Source organism: Schistocerca nitens, chromosome 4 (assembly GCF_023898315.1).
Source record: "Schistocerca nitens isolate TAMUIC-IGC-003100 chromosome 4, iqSchNite1.1, whole genome shotgun sequence".
Taxonomy (NCBI): Eukaryota; Metazoa; Arthropoda; class Insecta; order Orthoptera; family Acrididae; genus Schistocerca; species Schistocerca nitens.
The window spans coordinates 694,768,508-694,777,493 of NC_064617.1; the positions used below are offsets into that span (position 1 = coordinate 694,768,508).

An 8,986-nucleotide genomic window follows, 5' to 3' on the forward strand; every position below is an offset into this window, starting at 1 on the left:
CATAGTTTACAGAAGGCTCATTAGAATATTTGTAAATGAAAGGATTTATAAAACACCAAGAAACTGTGAGAATATATGAATAAATAATACTTACAGAAAAACATTTTCAACTTTTGTGAAGAACTCCTGTACAGAGTAGGAGTGTGCTGCAAGGAAACTGTTGAACTTTGATTTGAATACTTGTGATTTCTCATTCGATTTTTTTAGTTCTACTGGAAGACTACTGAAAATTACGCTTACTGAATAGCACAAATTTTTCTGTGCGATGCTAAAAGAAGTGTTATCTAGGCGAACAACATTTGTCTGTGTAGTGTTCACATAACAAAAGTTGCAGTTTCTTCTGGATGAGTTAATATTGTCAGCAACATATCACATGATGGAGTGTATGCACAGGAATTGCAGAGTTAGAATTCTGAGACATCTGAAAAATGGCCTGCTAAAGTTAGCAATTTGAAACCAAAGATCACATTGACTGCTCTTTTCTGAGTTAAAAATGTTGGTGAATGCACAAAGTTGCCCCAAAATATAATACACAGCTGCTGACTTTAAGAGACAGTATTTCTGTAGGCTGGTAAATGGATGTTCTCCACATGCCATATGACCTACACTGACCGTCAGCATGATAGTCAAGTGCAGGACGAGCAATAAAAATTAATAAGAATACAGAACACACAGACGATAGGAAAAGATTACCTGGAGTGATGAGGTAGTACAGATTGGTATATGCAGATGCCAGGGTAAGAGCACTCAGGAAAACATGAGGCAATGAATCCTGATTGCTAACGTGACATCATTTAGGCATGTGGTGGAGATGTGCACCTACAGCACCCTGAAGGTTACCTGCACCTTTAGCAACACCATGTCCCAAGTCACTGTTTCCAAATTGGACTGGAACAGTTTGACGAGCACCCTAAAGACCTGAAAGTAACAGTGTGCAGCCATCTGATCAAATGACATCATTCCTATAAAGCAAGATGTACAAACTATAAATTGTGAACACTCCACTGAGTGATGATGGTTGGTTGGTTGGTTGGTTTGTTTGGGGTATAAAGGGGCCAAACTACGGGGTCATCAGTCCCTTTTCCCTGACACAAGCAAGGCTCAAGGTACAAAAACAGCCAACACTGCATCTAAAAAGAAAACGAATGGAATGAACAAAAAACGGAGGAAACATACACCACAAGGAAAAGTAGAAGTGGGTATTAAAACCACAGTGCAGATGGTCTGGGCTGGCTGATCACAACAATAAAAAAAGAGGATGACCCAGCCACTCTGTAACACGTTAAAATGTCCACCCCAAAAATACAAGGCAAGATGAACACATGTAGGGAAAAGACGGCCAACAGGACAAACAATTGCAAAGAAAGTGCGACAGAGTTAAAATGGAGGGAGGGTGGCGGCCTCTGAGAGAAGGCTAAATGCCAACCCTTAAATGGTACAATAAAAAAAAAAACCTCACGAATAGAACATAAATCTAAATCTGCTGTTGAGGTATTGTTGCCCGACACTGAAGGTAGGGTGCTGAGAAGGTTAAAACTCCGCCAAAGAGCAGCTAAAAATGGGCAGTCCAGCAAGATGTGGACGACAGTCATATGTGAGCCACAGTGACATCGAGGTGGGTCCTCACGATGGAGAAGGTAGCCATGTATCATCCACATATGGCCAATGCGGAGCTGGCAGAGAACCACAGAGTCCCTGCGAGAGGCCAGCAAGGTGGTCTTCCACACATTCATAGTCTACTTAATGCCATGCAGTTTGTTGTATGTACTGAGATTATGCCATTCTGTCTCCCAAAGCTGAAAAATCTTGCGGCATGATAATGATCGCAAGTCAGTTACAGGGATGCCGATCTCCACAAGCGGTTTCCGTGTAGCCTGTTTGGCCAGCCTTTCGGCAAGTTCATTTATTGGGATTCTGACGTGGCCTGGGGTCCACACAAACACTATGGAACAACTGGACTGTTCCAGCACAAAGATGGACTACTGGATGATCTCTACCAAAGGATGGTGGAGGTAGTAACACCTGTTGGGGTCTGGTACCCAAAAACATGTCTGATTTTCATGAAGACTTGGGAAGGTGACGTATGGCACCCAATGGTCAAGGCTTATCTCTCCCAACACTTCTGTTTCCGTCTTTTTATAAGCTGGCGAATGTGGGCCGTTTAAAAGATATGAGGTGCTCTAGGGAAGGATGCTGTTTATGATGCTTAGAGCTTGCCAACACTCTTTAATGGCCTCAATGATTTCTGGTGACCACCAAAGTACTGATTTTCGCAAGGGGCACCCTAAAGAACAAGGGATTGTGTTTGCCACCGCATAAATGATCGTTCTAGTGACCTGGTCAACTACCACATCGATGGTGCCTTGTGGGGGAGATTCAACGGTGACAGCAGAGGTGAAAGCTTCCCAGTCTGCCATGTTTAAAGCCGATCTTGGTAGAGGTCCAGGGGAATGGCGTTTGGGGAGTGACAGGAAGATTGGAAAGTGGTCACTACCACACAAGTCATCATGGGCTCTCCAGTGGACAGATGGGAGAAGTCTTGGGCTGCAGAGGGATAAATCAATGGCCGAGTAAGTGCCATGAGCCACACTGAAATGTGTGGGGGCCCCAGTATTCAAGAGGAGGAGGAGGAGGAGGAGGAGAGTGTTTAACGTTTCGTCGACAACGAGGTCATTAGAGACGGAGCGGAAGCTCGGGTTAGGGAAGGATGGGGAAGGAAATCAGCCGTGCCCTTTCAAAGGAACCATCCCGGCATTTGCCCGAAACGATTTAGGGAAACATGGAAAACCTAAATCAGGATGGCTGGAGACGAGATTGAACTGTTGTCCTCCCGAATGCAAGTCCAGTGTTATTCAAGAGGCAGAGGTCGAGTTGAGACAGGATAGTTTCGACATCTCTACCTCGGCCAGTAAGCACGATGCCACCCCCACAAGAGGTTATGGGCTTTAAAACCTCCCAAAAGTAGGAAGGGTTTAGGGAGTTGATGAATCAGTGCAGCCAATGTGTTCAGGGGTACTGCACCATCTGGACGAAGATATATGTTGCAGACAGTTATTTCCTGCATCGTCCTTATCCTAACAGCCACAGCTTCAAGACGGGTTTGAAGGGGCACAGGTTTACTGCATACTGAGTTCAGGGCAGACACAAACTCCATCTGACACACTATTATAGTCACTAGGGTTCGTGTAATATCCCCTATAGCCATGGAGGGCAAGGGTCCGCATTGCCGGGAACCAGTTTCCCTGGAGGGCAATGCAGAAAGCAGGTGTAAAGCTTAACGACTGCTGTAACTCAGCCCGGTGGTGGAAAAAAATATGTAGCAATTCCACTGGATAACAACATTACTGTGAGGCTAGAAGCCATGAAGCATGTAAGATGGCAGGTTACACCTCAGGGTCACCTGTTACCACCGACTGGGTATTTGTATCCATTCCTACTGTGGACGAGGCATCAGTGACATCCAGGTCCTCAGGGGACACCGAGATCTCCACCTCAACCGCAGGTGCAGAATTGGTAGGGAATGGTGGTGTTGGGGTCACAAGAGGGTCCTTCTTCTTAGCAGACTTCTTTGTTTGCTTGCTCTCTCGCTTCTCTTTAGGGGCTTGCTGGGAGGACTTCTCCAAAGTAACTTCAGGCTCGGAGGAAGACTGAAGCTCTTTGTCCAGCAGCTTTTGGCTCCTTTAGCCACTGGCGAGTGTCCGCTGTAGCATTAGTGGAGACCTCGGGAGGTAGGGTCCCAAGGGATCCCTTCCACACAAGAGGAGCCAGAGGAGGCGGTTGCTTCTCCAGCTGGGGGGAGGGGACCAATGACCCCTGCTTTTGGCGGGACCTTGCTCCCAAAGTAGGTGCTTTGGGAGTAATGGAAGGAGATTTTCCCCCTACCACCAAGGGGGCAGATGCATTCTGGAGGCCCGGAGGGCCCACTGTTTGTGGCACAGAGTGTGGTACAACTAGTGCTTGTGATGGTGATGGTAATGTAGCTGCAGCGTATGTGGATGTCAACCGAATGGGGTGTAATCGTTCAAATTTACATTTAGCCCCTTGGCAAGTCAACCGGTCCAGGGTCTTTTACTCCATGGTAAGAAGGAAGATTAGAGTTTAACATCCGCTCGCCAATGAGGTCATTATAGGCAGAACACAAGCTCGGAAGGATGGGGAAAGAAGTTGGCTGTGCCCTTATGAAAGGAACTTGCAAGCATTTGCCTCAAGTGATGTAGGGGAATCACACAAATCCCAAATCTGGTTGGCCGGATGGGGATTTGAACCACTGTTCTCCTAAATGGGAACAGTATAGCAAATAAGTTCTCTTGCATACATAATTACTTCAAGTTTATCACTATCTCTAGTGTGGCAGAAATAAAATAGTTGATGGACTAGTTGAAATGATCTCAGTTAAAGAGAATCCAGAACAATTTTTTTCTATGAGACGCTGCTTATGAAATTCTGCTAACACTTCCTCTACAATACTCAGTTGCATAGAAGGAATTTGGTGAAAGCCAAAACACAGCCTTTATAAAATTTAAAACCTGTTTTCAGAAAAAACTATTTGGACTTCCTCCCACGTACACATCTCATAATGCACATAATTTACAGAAAATAATCACAGATAAAAGAATATATGGTTCTGAGTACTTTGTCCAGTTGAAGGAGATCATATGAAAAGTTCATTAAATACAAGGAATATTGAGTGAGATTATTGGAAACTCTGCAGAAACTCAGATTGGGGAAGGAAATTGGCTGTGTCCTTTCCACAGAAAACATCCTAGCATTTGCCTTAATTGATTTAAGGAAACAATGGAAAATTGCGTACTGGATGGTCAATGGGGCTTTGAATTACTGTTCTCCAGAATGAGCTACCTCACTCTGTTTGCATCACATATTTTACATTCCAAGGTGTATTACACTTCTTTTCAAGTCAGCTATACAGCAACACATACAATGAATGAAGAGCATTGCAGCAAAACTACTGTATGTAATACACAGTTATAATATTCAAATCCATCTAGTAGCAGAAAGAGCACACTTATATGATAGTGATGAGACCATGACATATAACAAAAGGTATCTAACAGATGTTTAATACACATATAAATCATTCAGTTGACTGTTATTACCCAAAGTTCAGATCAAATATAATGAAAAATGTGACACTAATGAGATATTCACAGGTTGTCATTAATAAGTGTTCAAAGTGGATGATGGCAGTGAAGGTGCTGGTAGACAACAGAGTATTGAATGCCAGACATCTGACTAAATTCTAAAGAAGAATAGGTGGCAAGCTATGGGGCTCTGTAGCAGTCCACCCAGTGAAGGGCCCTTTTAATCTGACAGTGTTACAAATAGCACTGGATGGGGTAACATAGTTACTAGCAGAAAGAATCCATGTGAAGTCCAATGATTCTCTGTCCGTAACATCATGTTGACGGCCATGTAAGGAAACACTTTCCCAGGAAAATTTCAACCCATCTGATTTATTATGCAGTACAGACAGAATGACGAGAGCCTGTAATTAATACAGAAGGCACTTTTAATGTTGTGTATTATGTTAGTCACAATGCTAATTGCAGGCATATCCGGATACAAAATTAGTCCCTTAGGCAAAGAATTATTCAACTGAACAATTTCTACAATGCCAGACTTAAGCTCCAGGGCATTGTGAAGCACCATGAAGAAATCACATTGCTGTAGTGGACCTAAATTTGGGAAGTATAAAACCTATAACATTAGCACCAAACATCAAGAGTCAGTAAAAAAAACACTGTAATCTACAGTGCCATCTACAGTCACCTACCCGAGCTTTTATCAAAATTAAAACAGTGCACCTGTTTTTGTATGCTACAGTATTATCAACATACTATAACTGACAGTAATAATGTTTTGCCATGTTCATTTAAGATCACAACATGAACTGTACAAAATTTATATGAAGAACTGAGTAAAATACAATGAAGTCTTGGGGAAACACATACAGAAACCAGAAACTTATGAGGCATTCCTATCAATTGCTTGATCAACAACACAGAATCTTATGTTATTCTAGTCTGACATGACTACTGATCTGTCTCAGAAGAGAAATAATGTCATCCTGTATGAGATGGGAAATGTGCCAGGAAGTTGGTAATGATTGCAACTGGCTTTGCAGATGGCAACCATCAATTGTTTGTCACAGAATATTAAATAAAATTACAGTTTCTAGAGAACACAATAGCAGTATTGGCATTCCCACCTTCGCGACTACCTACATTGATTACTGTTGCCTCTTTGTTGGCAACAGTTCTACAATCAAGTCATATTGCCCTGTCCTCTACTGAACTTCAGTTTTCACCATAAGTGTATAGTGATTCACAGAGGCAGGCACATTATAACACACCCCTGGAGCAAATCTTATCTTGCCATGGGGTGCTACCAGACATCCTTCATGAAACCACCAAGTTGGCTAACCATGGGCACGTCTACACCTTTTAGACAACACTGCCATATGCTTGATCAATAGCGATTTTGATCATCTAAGATGCCTTTAATAGTACCCAGATTTCTCTTAGCACCTCTGCTCCCAGACCCCATACAGCATTCAACAATGCAAAATGCTCGAACAATAGTAGACCCATCAGTTCACACCTGGTCCCATCAGCTACCAATCAAGTAACTGTGGGAAGTGAAGCAGAAATTTTGTTTCAGGCTCATCCGTGGCATCTGTTGTCCATCTGCCAGAAGCTGCACCTTCTCTCTCCACATTGTTTCATGTAATAATTATCACCAACTAAACATCAGAACAATTTCTAAATGGTGCACAGTCCCATATGTTAAGATTTCTCACTCAGAATCCACAGCAAGCAAATCTTCAACAACAGATGTGGTACCTTCTTTCTATCAAATATCCACTGCCCCAGAAGAAATACCTAGGACTGTAGCTTGTGTTACGTTTGGTTTATTTGAGATCAGTAGGGTGCATTTTGGATTATGCAATGCCGTAAAGACCTTCCAGCAATGAAACAACATACAATCTTTACTGCTACTACACCTATCATAGGTACCAAAAGATGTTTCGTAAGGTGCAAAAAGCCATATAATGACAAAATAATGTACAATGTAAAGAATAAAAGCATTGCGAACTTTTCAGAGTATTTAAACCAGGCAAAAGATGTGTCTGTTACATGAGGGTAATCCAGAAGAGGCAGACTAAAGGCCCATATCCCTGTGGTCATACTCCTCTATAAGATTAATTTGTGGAAGGAAGATTAATGATTTAGCCTACTTGAATAAATAGATCCTTCTAAGTTCAGGTTCCAAAGTTACAGAAGTACAAAAATGATACCGATTCTCTTGACAGAATAAATATGTCACGAACATATTCTCAGAGCATTTTAAAGCTTTTCATACAATTGAGCATAAGATTCTACTACAACATATAGAAACATTTGGGATAAGTGGCACACCTACTGACTGTTTCTGAACATACTTGGGTAGATACAGTACACAGAGAAGGAATTTTTTTTTTTTTTTTTTTTGGTTTTCGGGCGCAAAACTGCTATGGTCATTCGCGCCCGGTCCGCGACTGAGGAAAGAATAAAAACTGAAAATGGAAAACAGCAAAAATGGGAACAAAACTCAAAAAATTGGACACGAAAAGCAGAAACAAGGCTTAAAAGTCCACTACAGAGAGGGGTTGATGGTCCCCGATAAAACTTCAAATGACTGACGTCATTTCACTGTCACTAATAAACTGGAGAACGCGGTCGGCTGAGCGCGTGTCATCTGCTAAAATCGACGATAGATCAGGCGATAGCTGTAGACGGGAGCGTAACGGATTAAAATAGGGGCATTCAATTAAAAGGTGTCTTACCGTCCACAGCTGAGAGCAGTGGGGACAGAGTGGGGGAGGATCGCCGCTTAAAAGATGCCGATGGCTAAAACGACAGTGCCCTATCCGGAGTCTAGCTAAAATTACCTCCTCCCGACGACTCGTTCGGGAGGAAGAGGTCCAAGCGCAAGGAAGGGCTTTCACTTCCCGCAATTTATTGCGGGGAAGTGTTGACCAATGCGCATGCCATAAATGAGCAACTTTGCGACATAAACCGCTCCGTAGATCGGTGAAGGGAAGCGACTGAATAGCTGGCCGAGGAAGAGAAACTGCAGCCTTGGCTGCTATATCAGCCGCCTCATTCCCACAGATACCAGCGTGTCCCGGGAGCCAGAGGAACGCCACCGAGACGCCCCCCAGGTGGAGCAAGCGCAGACAGTCCTGAATCCGGTGGACCAGAGGGTGCACAGGGTAAAGAGCTTGGAGACTGAGGAGAGAGCTGAGAGAATCTGAGCAGATTACGTACTGTATCCGCTGATGGCGGCGGATGTAGTGGACAGCCTGGAGAACAGCGAAAAGCTCCGCAGTATAAACAGAACACTGGTCGGGAAGCCGAAAGTGATTTGGGGCGTCGCCAACAATATAGGCACTCCCTACACCCAACGATGTTTTCGAGCCGTCGGTGTAAATAAAGGTGGCGTCTGTCATTTGTGCACATAGAGCAGCAAATGCCCGACGATAAACAAGTGAAGGCGTACCATCCTTGGGAAATTGACAAAGATCACGGAGCAGACAGATCCGGGGACGAAGCCAAGGCGGTGCTGTACCCCAAGTTGTCAAGAAGGTTTTAGGAAAGCGGAAGGAAAGAGAATGGAGCAGTTGACGGAAGCGGACTCCCGGGGGTAGTAGGGAGGAGGAGCGGCCTGCATACCCTACATCAAAGGAGGCGTCGAAAAAAGGGTCGTGGGCTGGATTAGCAGGCATGGAAGACAGATGGCTAGCATAACGGCTCAGAAGGACCGCTCGCCGATTGGACAGCGGAGGTTCAGCAGTCTCAGCATAAAGGCTTTCCACAGGGCTAGTGTAAAAAGCTCCAGACGCTAAACGTAATCCACGGTGGTGGATAGAGTCGAGACGCCGAAGAATAGACGGCCGAGCAGAGGAGTAGACGATGCTTCCATAGTC

General features: G+C 44.0%; 1 protein-coding gene across 1 annotated transcript in view; it reads right to left on the bottom strand.

Moving 5' to 3' along the window:
• The window catches only part of LOC126251976 (cylicin-1-like), a 73,159-nt gene that overhangs the window by 44,858 nt on the left and 19,315 nt on the right, over nt 1-8,986 (bottom strand). The window lies entirely within an intron of this gene.